Source organism: Hemicordylus capensis, chromosome 4, assembly GCF_027244095.1.
Source record: "Hemicordylus capensis ecotype Gifberg chromosome 4, rHemCap1.1.pri, whole genome shotgun sequence".
Taxonomy (NCBI): domain Eukaryota; kingdom Metazoa; phylum Chordata; class Lepidosauria; order Squamata; family Cordylidae; genus Hemicordylus; species Hemicordylus capensis.
The window spans coordinates 16,348,120-16,363,107 of record NC_069660.1 but is presented as its reverse complement, the minus strand read 5'-3'; positions in this window follow the sequence as shown (position 1 = coordinate 16,363,107).

Here is a 14,988-nt window from a genome sequence, read left to right as displayed (position 1 = left end):
GGAATCATAATTGTGTGTGAGAGAGCAACTTGTGCCAATGATGTTACTGCAGCACTGGCACTGTGCCTGGCAGTGGATTCTGGGTCCATGTGTAGTTCTTATTGAGCCATTTTTGGACTGTGTTTGAAATGTGTGTTCTGTCTTGGGAGGGACAGATTACCTTTTACTGTGTGCTTCTGCAGTGTCTTTTTTCAAGGCAGGGTAGTAAAATGTATTGCAAATTGCAGTGCAAAACTTGTGTGCATGCACTCTGAGTACAGTTTGTTCCAGCCACAGGGCACAATGGGGAACTTGAAACACCCCATTGTTCCCCATGAGTAGGTCCTAGGGACACCAGAGTGGGTTGGGTGTTAGGGTATGATGGGTGCTACCTTCCATCCAAGCCAGAAAAAAATGGCAAGCGGGCAATTATAAACAATTTTTTTACTTTCCCCCAAACCTCCAAAGGAACCTATGGTAGTTTGGAGGAAAGGTTAAATATTTCTCATGCCCTACCACCCAACCCTAGGAGGTACCCACGGGGAACAATGGTGTGTTTTGAGTTTCCCCATTGTTCCCTATGGCCAAAACACTTGAAACATTCTGAGCCGGGTCTCACAATCAGTGAGACCCGGTTTGTAAGAGTGAGCAGGGAAAGCGGGCTTAGGTCGCTTTCCTCGCACACGAGCTGGGCGGGAGCCCTGGGTGGCCGGATTGGCTGCCCACACAACTGCCGGCTCAGTGATAGAGCTGGTGGGGTCTGGGGAGTTTGGGGGCCACACGGCCCCCAGAAGCTCCATTATGCCCTGCGTGAGCACGCAGGGCATACTGGGGAGACCCCCAAGCCAGGAGGCTGCTTTTCAGCCTCCCACCAGGGGTCTACTCATGAGTAATCGCAGCTGCTCACAATAAAAAAAAGCCAGGTTTGTGGAGCGCTCGCTCCACAAACCTGGTTTAAGGAGCGGGCTACTTGAGCGGGTTACCCGCTCAAGAACCACCGGGCTCGCAGCCGAGCCCGGTGGTTCTCACAATTGTAGAAAATCGGGCTAGCGGAGGCTGAATCTATCTATCTATCTATCTACCGTGTTTCCCCAAAAATAAGACAGTGTCTTATATTAATTTTAGCCCCCAAAAATGCACTAGGGCAATTAGCGGTACATCAGAAATTACTGCTAGGTCTTACTTTCGGGGTAGGACTTACTTTCGGGGAAACAGGGTATCTATCTATCTATCTATCTATCTATCTATCTATCTATCTATCTATCTATCTATCTATCTATCTATCATGGTTTTATACAGCCTGATATTTAAACCTCTAGGCGGTGTACAAATTTTAAAATAAAAAATCACAGGTTTTTAGACAATAGACACAGACATAGAACACAGTAAACACAGACACAGACATTTTAGACATAGAACACAGTAAAAACAGTATAAAACAAATTATTAAAATTATTAAAACTCTAATTAAAATATTGAGAGAATTTTGAGTTTGTTTCCTCAAAACAACCAGTTCAACTGCTGTTTCAAGAAATGTTTTGGCCATCATTTTTTTTTTTTTTTTGAGTTTGAAACAAAATGCATAATCTGTTTTGTGCAGTTGCCTGGTCAGTAAGGCGTTGCAATAGAAGTTTCCCTATTGTTCCCTATAGCCAAAACACTCAAAACCTTTCGAGTTTGTTTCTTCAAAACAACTGGTTCGACCGCTGTTTTGATGAAACGTTTCGGCCATCTGAGTTTTGTTTTGAGCTCAAAACAAAATGCAGGATCTGTTTTGTGCAGATTTTGTGCAGCTTGCTGCTCAGCAAGTGGTTGGAATAGAAGGCCTCCAAGGTTTCTTCGAAATCTAAAATTCTGTTATTTTGTTCTCCTTGCTTTGCCAAACTTCTCAAATCGCAGGAACCTAAACAAACTACTTAATTTGGAACGTTCATTCCATGTCTCCAGACAGTGCTCTCTTAACTGTGCACATCCACTGCAGCAGGGGTAGAGAAATAAATCTCCCCTCCAAGCTCTCTAACACAATTCACATTTGCTTCATCCCTACCCAACATGCTTGGCAAAAGATGGAGAAGGGAAGCAGGCTGGGCTGGGGCGAAGTCATTGCTTCCACTTCTTTTTTGGGTTGAGGCATACCTTCTCCATGGAGACTGTTGGGGGGCGTCGGTGAACATTAGCAATTTTGGGAGTGGTCATCTCTAGAATTAAGGGGGAAACTCACTGCTGTGGCTAGAGCTCCTCCCAATTGCTGACAGCAGTTGGCTGCAGTTTTTCTTAGAGTCCTACATGATGATACAAGCCCTCTTTGGACATTTCACTGTGTGTGAATCACATACATGTGTGCGAGTCACATACATGTGTGTATGTGAATGACTGTTCATTTACTCATCCTGAAAGTGAACTGGGTACAGGCCCTTTCAAGTGCAAGGTACGGACAGGAAGTTACAACTGTAGGTACGTTAAACATAATATGTGACTATGCGAGTACAGAGCTGTACATGCATGCACAGTATGCAGACTGTGCGTGTGACAATAGACATAATGTGAATATGTCTGCACTAGGGTTGCTCTGATGAGGGCTTCTGGGTGGGTGGGTGGCATCCATCAGTCAGGGCCAACACCTTTTCTAGAAGTCTGCATTTGAGACATGCCATGTCATCAAAATCACAACATGGGCTGGTAGGGGGTGGGATGGTGGTTGCCAGCCACTGTGAGGAATTCCTGCTACCATGATAGGTTCCACGCCCCAATCCCCTGTTTTCGTGTCCTGCAAAAGTTGGTTGCACAATTGGGTGCATCTGATAAACTCCCTAATCAATACTATCAGCTCCATGCCTGTGATTGCTGGGAACATAGGAAGCTGCCTTATACACAATCCAATCATTGGTCCATCTAGTTCAGCACACTGAATGGCAACTGTTCTCCAATGTTTCAGGCAAGAGTCTTTCCCAGCCCTGCCTGGAGATGACAGGGAGTGAACCTGGGACCTTCTGCATGCAGAGAAGATGCTCTACCACTGGGCCACAACCCCATCCCTAACTTCATTACAAATCCTGACTATCTATGAAGGGTTCAAAGTATATTTGGCCCTGGGCTAGCATTTGACAAATGCAGTGACCCAAGTCAATACAGAAGCTGGCTACCTTTGCCCTATTGTGTGTTGGCTGTGCAAGTTAAGGAAATAGGAAGCTGCCATATATTGAGTCAGACCATTGGTCCATCTAGCTCAGTATTGTCTACATAGACTGGCAGCGGCTTCTCCAAGGTTGCAGTCAGGAGTCTCTCTCAGCCCTATCTTGGAGATGCAGGGAGGGAAATTTATTTTTTTTATTTATTTGATTTCTATACCACTCTTCCAAAAATGGCTCAGGGCGGTTTACACAGAGAAATGACAAATAGATAAGATGGATCCCTGTCCCCAAAGGGCTCACAGTCCAAAAAGAAACATAAGATAGACACCAGCAACAGTCACTGGACGTCCTGTGCTGGGGGTGGATAGGGCCAGTTAATCTCCCCCTGCTAAGTAAAGAGAATCACCGCATTAAAAGGTGCCTCTTTGTCAAGTTAGCAAGGATACATTGGAACCTTCTGCATGCAAGCTTGCAGATGCTCTTCCCAGGACCCCCTCCGCTAAGGGGAGTATCGTAGTGCTCACACATGTAGTCTCCCATTCAAATGCAAATCAGGGTGGACCCTGCTTACCAAAGGGGACAATTCATGCTTGGTATATCTTAATTATTTGAATGAGAGACAGACTTGATCCTGTGCATTTGTAGTGAATGCAGGGAGCCACTTTAGTTCAGAAGACGACCTATGCTGATAACTTTTGAACCACACCAATGATTCCCCCCCCCTTTCCATTCTCTGTGCCATTATGCTCCGGTGTGTTTCCCTTACTGAATGCAAGCAGCATTAACATGTACCATAAAGTCCCCCTTTTTAATTCAGTGTTCGGTAGAACTTTTATGACTCTGGTGAGGCATATTCTGTTCATGCCAGAGCAAGCAAAAAGTTAACATTTCCCATGAAACTTGCCAAACGTAGGAGATAACCCCTGCTTTCGAGGGCTTGCATCTGCTGTTGTTAAATCCATATTGTGACACAGGGCACTTTAAAATGACACTAGCATAAAAGCATGCCCAGATGAAAGCAAAGGGTATTTATTATTATTATTCTGAAATAATGCAAAATGTGCATTTGTCACATTTAGGTCTTTGGAAAGAGTATTATTTGGACATTAGTTTAACCTGGCAGTCCCATAATGCTGTTTTGGGCCAAATATTTCACTGCACCCCAGCCCTGTGAATTGGTTCTCTTTTTTCAGGAGCATGTGTGGCTAATATTTTGATGAACAAACTGATCAGAAAGTCCTGCTAACTAGACAAAGAGGTATGGAACCTACTCACATGCGTAGGCAAAGAAGCTACTCACTGGACAAAGAAGCTACTCACATGTGCAGGAGAAACCAGGCTAAGGAGCCCAGCCCAGGTTTGCCTGCCCTTGTCTACTGACCATAAGAAATTAGAAACTAAGGTCACTGGTGCTTGAAGCAGGAACCTTAGGGCAAACAACCCTGCATTGTGTGAAAAAGTACTTCCGTTTGTTGGTCCTAGATTTCCTGGCAGTCAATTTCATGGGATGACCCCTGGTTCTAGTGTTATGGGAGAGGAGGAAGAATTTCTCTCCATCCATTTTCTCCATACCATGCATGATTTTATAGACCTCTATCATGTCTCCCCGCAGTCGTCTTTTTTCTAAACTAAAAAGCCCCAAGTGTTGTAGCCTTGCCTCATAAGGAAGGTGCTCCAGGCCCCTGATCATCTTGGTTGCCCTCTTCTGCATCTTTTCCAGTTCTACAATGTCCTTTTTAAGATGTGGTGACCAGAATTGTACACAGTACTCCGGGTGTGGCCACACCATAGTTTTGTATAAGGGCATTCTAATAGTAGCAGTTTTATTTTCAATCACCTTCCTAAGGATCCCTAGCATGAGATTGGCCTTTTTCACAGCTGCCACAAATTGAGTCGACACTTTAAATGAGCTGTCCACCACGACCCCAAGATCCCTCTCCTGGTCAGTCACCGACAGCTCAGATCCCATCAACATAGTCTTGAAGTTGGGGTTTTTCGTCCCAGTGTGCGTCGCTTTACACTTGCTGACACTGATCCGCATTTGCCACTTTGTCGCCCACTCCCTCAGTTTGGAGAGATCCTTTTGGAGCTCCTCACAATCCATTTTGTATTTCACTACCCAAAAGAGTTTGGTATCATCTGAAATTGGGCCACCTTGCTGCTTACCCCTGCTTCTAGATCATTTATGAATAAATTAAGAAACACCGGTCCCAGTACAGATTCCTAGGGGACCCCACTTCTTACTTCCCTCCATTGTGAAAACTCTCTATTTATACCTACCCTCAAGCCTGATTCCAGCAGCACCTCAGCAGCAAACCTGCCTCTGGAGCCACCCTCTAAAGCGAGCGCTCTTCTAACCCCGTTTCTGTGACCGTCTGCCAGCCGTGGCTGCCTGCAGGGGATCCTTGCAGTGCATTATGGGTGCTCCGGGGTGGGGCAACCTGTCTCAGCACCCCAACCGCACAAGCTACCAGTATCAGCCTGTAAATTTCCTGGGTGGGCGCAGAAGGGGGAGCCCTTGATCATCTGCAGGGAGGTAAGCTTTTTTTAACGTTTCCTCCCCACTAACCCTCTTACCCTTTCTCACTGCTTGTGAGAAAGGGCTCATTATTTAAAGCGGTGCCTCTGTTATAGGCACAATTCAGCCAAGAGTAGGATGCACACCCACACCCACACACACCCCAGTAACTGTTTCTGGCATCTCCCTTGTGCTTCTTTTCAGATTGTGAGCCCCTTTCCCATTCCTTTTGCTATCTAGGCCACTCTGAGAATGTTTTTCCTGAAACCTTCTCCATAAATGGTGATGTTCAAATCTCACTGCTTCCTTCACTAGACGACTCTCACAGGCCCTGTCGGCAAAATGGGAATGATGACGACGACCTACCGTACCAGGTTTTTGTTTGAATGAGCGTTGTGCATGCTTGATTCTCTGTACGTGAAGTGTTTCTTCCCCCCCCCCATTTAATCAATGAGGCTGAGCAGTCAGTGAAGATTACTTCAAACATCACCTAGAAGCAATGGCAGAGGATGCACAAGCCATATATTTCCTCTTTTTGTGCTTCTGATTTAATGTGAAAAGTGGGAACTTTTATGTCCTGCTCCCCTCCACCACCCCAGTGGCTGAATTAGCAAGTATCACATGCATCTGGGTTTCACACGTTTTTAGCATAGGGTGGAGATGTGGGAATTCCTTCTCTGAGCATTATACTGGTGTGCTAAGGCATGCACCAGAGCATCGCCAGTTTGAATTTCATTAAGCCAGGGTAGACAACCTTTGTCACTCCAGCTGTTGTTGGACTACAACTCCCATCATCCTGAAGCACATTGTATGTTGGCTGGAGATGATGGGAGTTGTGGTTGAACAGCAGCTAGAGTGCCCAGGATGCCTAGCCTTCAGTTTCAAAGAAGGGTTCTGGCTGCAGGTGATCAGCATTTAATGGTCCAAAATGTTGGGGCTAAGCATCATGGCATTTGAAATAGCAATTCCTCTCCCCCCACCACCACCACACAGACTGAGCTGTGCATTTCTTGAGAGAGATTTTCTATTGTGGCAGAAGCTCTGGGCATAGAAAATCCTGCTTCGCTAAGTCAGTATGAAGTTACTGTGAAGCAAATCTTATTTAATGCCTCAAAAACGCAAGAGCACATCCTGCCTTCGATACATTTGAATGATAAATGGGACCGTTATCTATCCAAGGGCAGGAAGGTGTAAAGAGAGACTATACGAACTGCTTTTGCATAAGGAATGCATGAAAGTTTGTCTTCCTGGAGGATATACACCGAAAATACCCTTTCTCCCTTTTGCTTTTCATGGTGTGATGCCTAGTCCTCTCTCTGCTCAGTAGTGGCTCCACACCTCTATCCCTCCTTGCTCCTGCACCAGGATGGTTAAGAAGGGTTGTGTTAAGGATATTGGTTTCCAAGTTGTCACTGCTCAGAAGATGATGCGCAAAAGTCTTGTGGACCTTTTGCGATCTATTGTCAATTCAGTGTCATCACATTATTAAATCACAAAATGTGCTTTACCATGTTAGGCAACAGGCACAGGGCAAATAAGAAGTTGAAGTGGTAGCTCTGCCTGGTATGCTGCCCTCACTAATCCTCTGAGTGAGGAAATTTTATATATATTTTTTTTTAAAAGTTCATATGACATGATCTTTGCTCATGTTGGGTGTCTATCCCGGTTATGCTTAGTAACATCACCCAGTTCCCTTAGAGAACTGTGTGAACTAGAATAGCACAGGAATTTCTATGCTGGGAAAGCTGAATGTATGATATCCGTGCTTTATTGTATCATGGGGTCTTGGAACATTTTCTAGCAGTCATCTGTAAGCCTGTTGGTAGGGTTTGGAGCACTAGAATGGCAAGTCAGCTCTCCTGACCCATTGGGTAAGCTGACAAGCAGAGGTCATGGCTAGAGGGTCAGGTCAACTGGGGTCACATGCAAGTGAAGGTTAGTGAGCCAAGAAGTCAGTCTACGGAGGAGTAGGCATTAGCCAAGTGCAGCAAGCCAAGGAGTCAGATATACAGAGGAGTAGGCTTTAGCTGAGGTCAGAGAGCTGAGCAGAGTCAGATCTACAGAAGATAAGATCAGTCTAGGAGCTTCTATAATGATCCTTCAGCAGCGATCTACTGCAGACTGAGCCCATCGGACAGGGAAGTAGATCCTGGCCCTGGCTTTGCCCTGAAGTGCCAAAGAACTTTAAAGGATCTGCTTTTGGTGATGCAGAAGCTGGCTGCAACATAACTGGACAACCAGCAATTGGGCTGGTGTGCTTGTGTCCTTGTCTTCCGATCTGGAGGAGGAGGGCAAGGGAGTCTTCTCAGCTCACAGTGGAAAACCAGGGAACACAGGGGCCCCCGAGTCCTGGGATGGAGGGATCTTGAACTTTGTCTCCTCATTGGATTCCCCTCGTGTCGGAGAAGAGTAATGCTCAGAGTTTGTGACATTTGTGCTGTTCAGTGGATACTGTTGACTGAGAAGCTGACAAGTAATATATTTCTATTAATAAGGGGGGGGGTGCGCGCGTGCGCGCGCATCCTTGTCCTGGGAGGTACATGCTTCTTCAGAAGGAATTGGCCGTTTGTGTAATACAATATGATCCTTTCTTCCTTGGATTCTTCCAAGGAAACAAAATCATCTCTACCTACTGTATCTAGAGCCAAGCATAATTTCCTTTCATAACTAATAACAGTACAGCTGTTAAAAGGTAGCAAAGTGAAATATAATGATCTCTTAGTATAAGAGTTTCTCATTTTTAAAAGAAATGTTGACAAAGCTCTTGCCTTTTAGCTCAAAAGTCCATTAACACCTCTTATATACTGTCTGACAGATTGTCTGTTTAACCTTCGTGGTTCCCTCTGCCTCTCTGTAATGAGTTCTTCGTCTCTCTGCAATGGAGAGTTCACATGAGTGTTGGGGAAAGTATCTGTATAAGATACTTTTTCTAATTCAACTGGGATCCTGTGCAAAGTGTGTTGCAAAGTTTAATTTTATAAAGTGTTTTATTTTTAAAGACTTTATTCTTCATATTTTATTCCATATTTGTTTTCACAGAATTTGCTGAATTGTAAACCAGTTCTAAAACTAGCTTAGTTCTTCATTCCCATTAGGTGATTCACCAGAGTTTAATGTCAAGCTTGTGGCGGTTCATATGAGAGAAGTCCCTGTTTAACCATGGTGATGAGGCCATAGAGCACATGCTTTGCATGCAGAAGGTCTCAGGTTCAATCCCTGGCATCTCCAAGTAGGGATGGGAAAGACATCTGAAACTCTGCAGCGCCGCTTCTAATCAGTGGCTGGCATACAGAGCACCGAGGCAGCAAGAGAGCAGCCTAACAGAACTTCTGAAGTAACTACAGCAGAGAAGCAGCAGTTTTTGATGCCTTCTCCTTCCCCAGGAAGCCCTCTGTGCCACCCAAAAATATGTCCCTGAGAATTGTGCAGCCCTCGGGGACATACTTTTAGGTGGCACAGAGGGCATCCTCGGGAAGAGGAGGGTGTAAACAATTTCCCTGCTGCACCAGGGTGATTGAGAAGTTCTGTCAGGCTGCTCTCTCCTTGCTCCTTGTCTGTACTTGTCAGCCAGTATAGACAATACAGAGCTAGGTGCATTGAAGGAGTCTAACTCTGAGCCCTTTCTCACAATCACGAGAAAGGGCTCCAAGGGGCAAGGGGAGAAGGAAGCCTTCAAAAGCTTCCTTCTCCTGCAGATTATCCATTTCTCTTTGCTGGGTTGCACACCCAGGCAATCCTCTGCCACTGCTGGCAGCAGGGAAGTTTGGGGCCCAGGATGCCCTCATCACTCCCATAATGCACTGTGTGAGTGTGTGGTGCATTATGGAGATCCCCCAAAGCCGGCAGGGAACCCTGCAGTCTTCCAGCCTTGGCTGCAAGCAGGGCACACCTGCCTCCAGCAGGCGCAAAAACTGGGGGAAAACAAGGTTAAGGGAGTGCTTGCACTCATAACCTCATTTTGAAGGCAGGCTCTGGAGGCGGGTGTGCCAGTGTGCCGCTGCTGTGAGCCGTGGGGCCCCCGGGAGTTCTCACGCAATGGCAAAACCAGGCTGGACTTCCTTTGCCTGCACATTAGAATAGACCCTCTGTATATGGCAGCTGCCTATGCACCTCACAGTGGCAGTGGCTTCAGGTCAAATTTTGCCCTGTCCTGCTGCCTGACATCTTTGGAAGCAAATTATTGGGTCTTCTCTGTACAAAGCATGTGCTTTACCGCTGAGCTGTAGTTCCTGCATATCTCCACTAGGAGCAGGACAATTTCTGTTATGATGCTGTCATTGTGCAACTCAAAGACTGACATTTTAGCCAGGAATCCCACCTGGCTAAATTGACTTAATGTTTTAAAAGATGGATGAATATCTGTTTATCCTGCTTAGCTTTTGAAAGCTGAGAATCAAATATGTACTTTGACGGCATTTCCTCAGATGATGTTCATGCAGCCCAGCCCAGTCATTGAGGATAATCATGTAAAGTGGCCCTGCTTTCCATTACTATTCGTAAGATAACATTCACCTCCTGAGATGTATTCTTATCATTGAACTATTATGGGATGTTCCCTGATACAAAATAAGCTCAACACCTCCAGGGTTCTAAACTCCATAGGTTCCTGGAGATGTGGAGGAGGGAAAGAAGCCACCATATTTCTTGGATTATTAAGACATTTGTTTCAATTTACTGTATGATGGAAAGAGTTATGAATTTAGTAACCACCATGCCTTGGGTGGTTGGCAGTAAGCAATCAATACTTCCCTTAAAAACATAATTATTATAGCCTCCAACCTTTTTGTGCCTCTTTTCCCCCCACCTTCACAATATATCTGTTCGTTTCTTGAAAGCCTGTAGCATTTCTTATGTGTTTGCTATTAAAAACACAACAGATTTCTGAGCCCGGTTCTCTAAGAATGAGAGCTATATCACAGATTGGTGTTTTCCCCTCTGCAAAGCTTTTATGAAATATTGAATACTTCAAGTTGTCATCTCAGGAATTCAAGCTAGCATTTTCTGTGACTGAGCAGGGCATGGCATGTGGTGTTTGAAGCATTAATTTTCCGCCGCATAGCAAATAGTTTGAAAATGTCCACAATCAACAGGAAAGAGGGGGGGAAATATATATAGTGCCTTAGCAAGTGTTCAAGTTGACTGCTCTTGACATTGGTGGCCAAGGTATACCCATAACTGATCAACCCAGAGTCCAAGCCAGGAGTGAGTTTTCTAGCCTACTGCCTGACAGAAAAGCTCTGAGGGTTTGAACTGTTGCTGGAAACTGCTGCCAGTGTTTCTGGGCACAATTCAGTGTGTCAGTTGTAAAGCCCTAAATAATTTGGGACTTCTCTAGCCAGTGTGGTATAGTGGTTAAAGCGTTGGACTTGTGACCAGAAAGACCCAAGTGCAAGGGATGGGCCCGAGCTTGTCAGCGGCCTGAGTGGAATGAGCGGCCATGGTCATGGCAGCAGAGAGGAAAAGCCCATTCAACCACTGCTGCTCCTGTGGGGAGGAACAGGAGCGGGGTTTGGTGAAGGTGGGGAGGTCTCTGAGGATGGGGGCTGCAGCTTGGCCAATAGGCTCCAGCAACACTGCAGCCATGACCGTGAGGGGGATGGAGTAAAGGGATGGAAGAGTGACTAAGAGGGGTGAGGGGGGTGGAAGCACTGGGATGGAGGAGGGGCAGGAGTTAAGCTCAGGTGTGGGTGGAGGAGAGATCTCTCAGGTGAGGGGAGCAATCAAGTACTAGCATGCAGATGCTCTGTGCAGGTTAAGCTAGTTTTTCAAGTATTTTCACATGTTGCCTACCAAAATAGCTAGTGCAACAATATGCTGCAAAGTATGCATTTAAATATGTGTGTTTGTGCAGGCATACGGAATGCATAGATTGTAGACATATTTCTATACCTTGTAACATCCAAGCTAATGGGAAGCTGGTCTGGGACTATGCATTCTGTCATTGATTTGGACAAGTGAGCAATTCAGTAGTCCTGGTTTCTAGCTCTTTATTTGAGGCTTTCCTCCAGGCAGGTTGTGACCACTGAGAATTGCCTTGGGCAACACTCCAAATTACCTGGAGCTGGCCATAGATCGTTGAAGCTACCTGTGTCTTCCATTTTGTTGCCATACAGATTCTGGCTCCTGTTGACAAATTAGTTACCAGCTCCAAATGCACCTCTTACCTTGGAATTTCTGCTGTGTTTTATAGTTGGTTTCAACCCTGTATTATGACTTGTGCAGGACTGTATTGACTTTGCCTGCTTCTGTGATTGTATTGATTTGTGTAACTTAATGTTGTTGTATCTGTGGTGGTAAACTATATTTAGCCCTGTTAAAGTTAAGTAAAAGTGTGCCGTCAAGTTGATTCTGACTCCTGGAACCCACAGAGCCCTGTGGATTTCTTTGGTAGAATACAGGAGGGGTTTACCATTGCCATCTCCCACACAGTATGAGATGATGCCTTTCAGCATCTTCCTATATCACTGCTGCCCAGTATAGGTGGAAAGTCTTGTAACTGAAGGGAAACTTAGAATTTTATAAATTCATACATGAATGGGGGTGAAACAAGAGCTTGAAGTATAGCATGAAGAAGCAACTTCTTTGACTGAGCAAAGAAAGGAGGTCTGGCTCTTGCTATGTTTACCATGCATGCTATGTATATGCTATGGGCTCCCCAGAGGCATCTGGTGGGCTACTGTGTGAAACAGGATGCTGGACTAGATGGGCTTTGTGTCTGATCCAGCAGGGCTGTTCTTATGTTCTTATGTACCAGATCTGGCCAGAACAGAATCTTCATACTGTCAGTCACATAAAGTGACATTGCATTATCTGTTTCATTCCCTTCTGTGCTGGGTGTTGGTGGTGTCACTCACACACACACACACACACACACACACACACACACACACACACACACCACTAGAACCAGGGGTCATCCCATGAAATTGATTGCCAGGAAATTTAGGACCAGCAAACGGAGGTACTTTTTCACACAACGCATAATCAACGTGCAGAATTCTCTGCCACAAGATGTGGTGACAGCCAACAACCTGGATGGCTTTAAGAGAGGTTTGGATAACTTCATGAAGGAGAAGTCTATCAATGGCTACTAGTCAGAGGCCTATAGGCCACCTCCCGCCTCAAAGGTAGGATGCCTCTAAATACCAGTTGCAGGAGAGCAACAGCAGGAGAGAGGGCATGCCCTCAACTCCTGCTCTAGGCTTCCAGCAGTATCTGGTGGGCTACTGTGTGAAACAGGATGCTGGACTACATGGGCCTTGGGCCTGATCCAGCAGGGCTGCTCTTATGTTCACACACACTCCATGCAGGGTTGGAGGTTCCTGCTTCAAGCACCAGTGACCTTAGTTTCTAATTCCAACCCAGGAGAGGAGCCATGCCTTCATCTCCTGGTGGTGTGGCTTCCCAAGGCATCTGGTGGGCCACTGTGTGAAGCAGGGTGCTGCGTTAGGTAGGCCTTGGGCCTGATCCAGCAAGGCTGTTAATCTGAATCCACAGAAGTTTTCCTAGAATGAGCTCCCCAAAACATTTGCCTACCTCATAAATGACCAAATGTAATTTTATGAGAGCTCCGTTGCCTTGGAAACGGTCTTCTGCTTGTAATTTAATCTGAGAATATTATGAGCTCCTGTCTCATGCGTGTGTGGTATGCTTCTTCTGATTCGGTGCTCAAAGGCAGCTGTGGGTATGTCGGTGCTCATTGTTGATTGACCTGATCTGTTATCCTTTCAGTTGAAACTATTGGTAGAAAAATGTCCTTGCCTTCTGCAAAAATGTGACCCAATGGTAGAGCCATATCTGCCCTGTCTTCTGCTGTAGCAATGTCACCTGCATTTGCTGCCTGGGCCACTCTCGCCGTCACCAGAGTCACCGCTGCCAGTGCCTTAGGCAGCACACGTGGCTTCATATTTGTAAATAATGAAGCACATGAAAGCAGGCAACTGGGGGTGTGTGGGGATATATTATGATGCACAATATCTGCACAGTGTTGTCTTCTGCCATTCCATACTGCAGTTCTCAAGAGGAAGCACAAGGATGCGCATATTCAAGTGCTTGTGAAATACCAGGATTTTTAAGTTAGGGTTAGGACTGGGAAGGGTGAGGATTTGGTTTTGGCTTGGAAATAAGTTGAGCTGCTTCCTGTGTGTGTGTGTGTAAATAGTTTGTCTGATTTCTGTGACAAAGCCTGTGTGAGCCACAGCAGAATCACCCATGTCTATTAAAACTAAAATGACACGTTCAAACTCGAACGTTTCAGACAATTTTTGGACTAATCGAGGTCATTCACACAAAAAACTATCTTCCACGCAGGTTAGGGAGCTCTGTGTGCTCCCAATATTTGGTGGTGTGGAAGCGAGGTAGGAGGAAAACACAGGTAGCTTTTCCTCCTAACTTCCTTCCACACAATCACTTCTCCCCAGGTTTTCCTCCTAGCTTGCTTCCACACAACTGAACATTGGGAGCACACTCAGCTCCCACACCCGGGTAGAACACAGTTTTTGATCTTGTGAATGACCTCATTGAGGGATTAGCTGTTTAATCACTCCATTTGCTCAAGGTCAACTCAGCCTTCCATCCTTCCGAGGTCGGTAAAATGAGTACCCAGAATGTTGGGGGGCAATATGCTAAATCATTGTAAACCGCTTAGAGAGCTTCCAGCTATAGAGCGGTATATAAATGTAAGTGCTATTGCTATTGCTATTTCCAGTTACCACTGGTACGTCGGGTGGCGACTCTGAGCCGGGCCTTCTCTTTAGCTGCTCCTGGCCTATGGAATGTACTCCCAGCAGATATCCACAGTTTAGGCTCGCTGTTGGCCTTTAAGAGAGCTCTAAAAACGTACTTGTTTGGCCTGGCCTTCCTAGGTTTTTAATTTTTTTTTTTAAGTATTGTAGTTAGTTTTAAATTGGTTTTTATATTGTTTTTAGCACTATTTCTTAAATGGTGTGTGATTTTGTCTTTTTAAATTTGTTGTACACCACCCAGAGCCTTGGATGGGGTGGTTTATAAATTGAAGGAAGGAAGGAAGGAAGGAAGCAAGCTGTTTCTCCTCCTCCTCTCTCTCTCCCTCCCCCCCCACCCCCGCCCGCTCCTTCTGGCTTTAGTCTTAACTATTGCTAATTTGCTTTTTATTGTTTTGATTGATTTTATATTGTTGATATACCGAAAATCCGGTTCTTTGTCTGGGTGGTATTGACGCCAATAATTGATGCCACACAGCGGAAAAGTGTAAAAGGTTTTATTGCTGCAGCAAGTAAGATAAAGGGGTGATACAGAGCCCAAATCAAATGCAAGTTCTACAGAGTAACTATACATTTCTAGGTTCTTTGTTCTACATATCTATGACATAGTAGTATATTG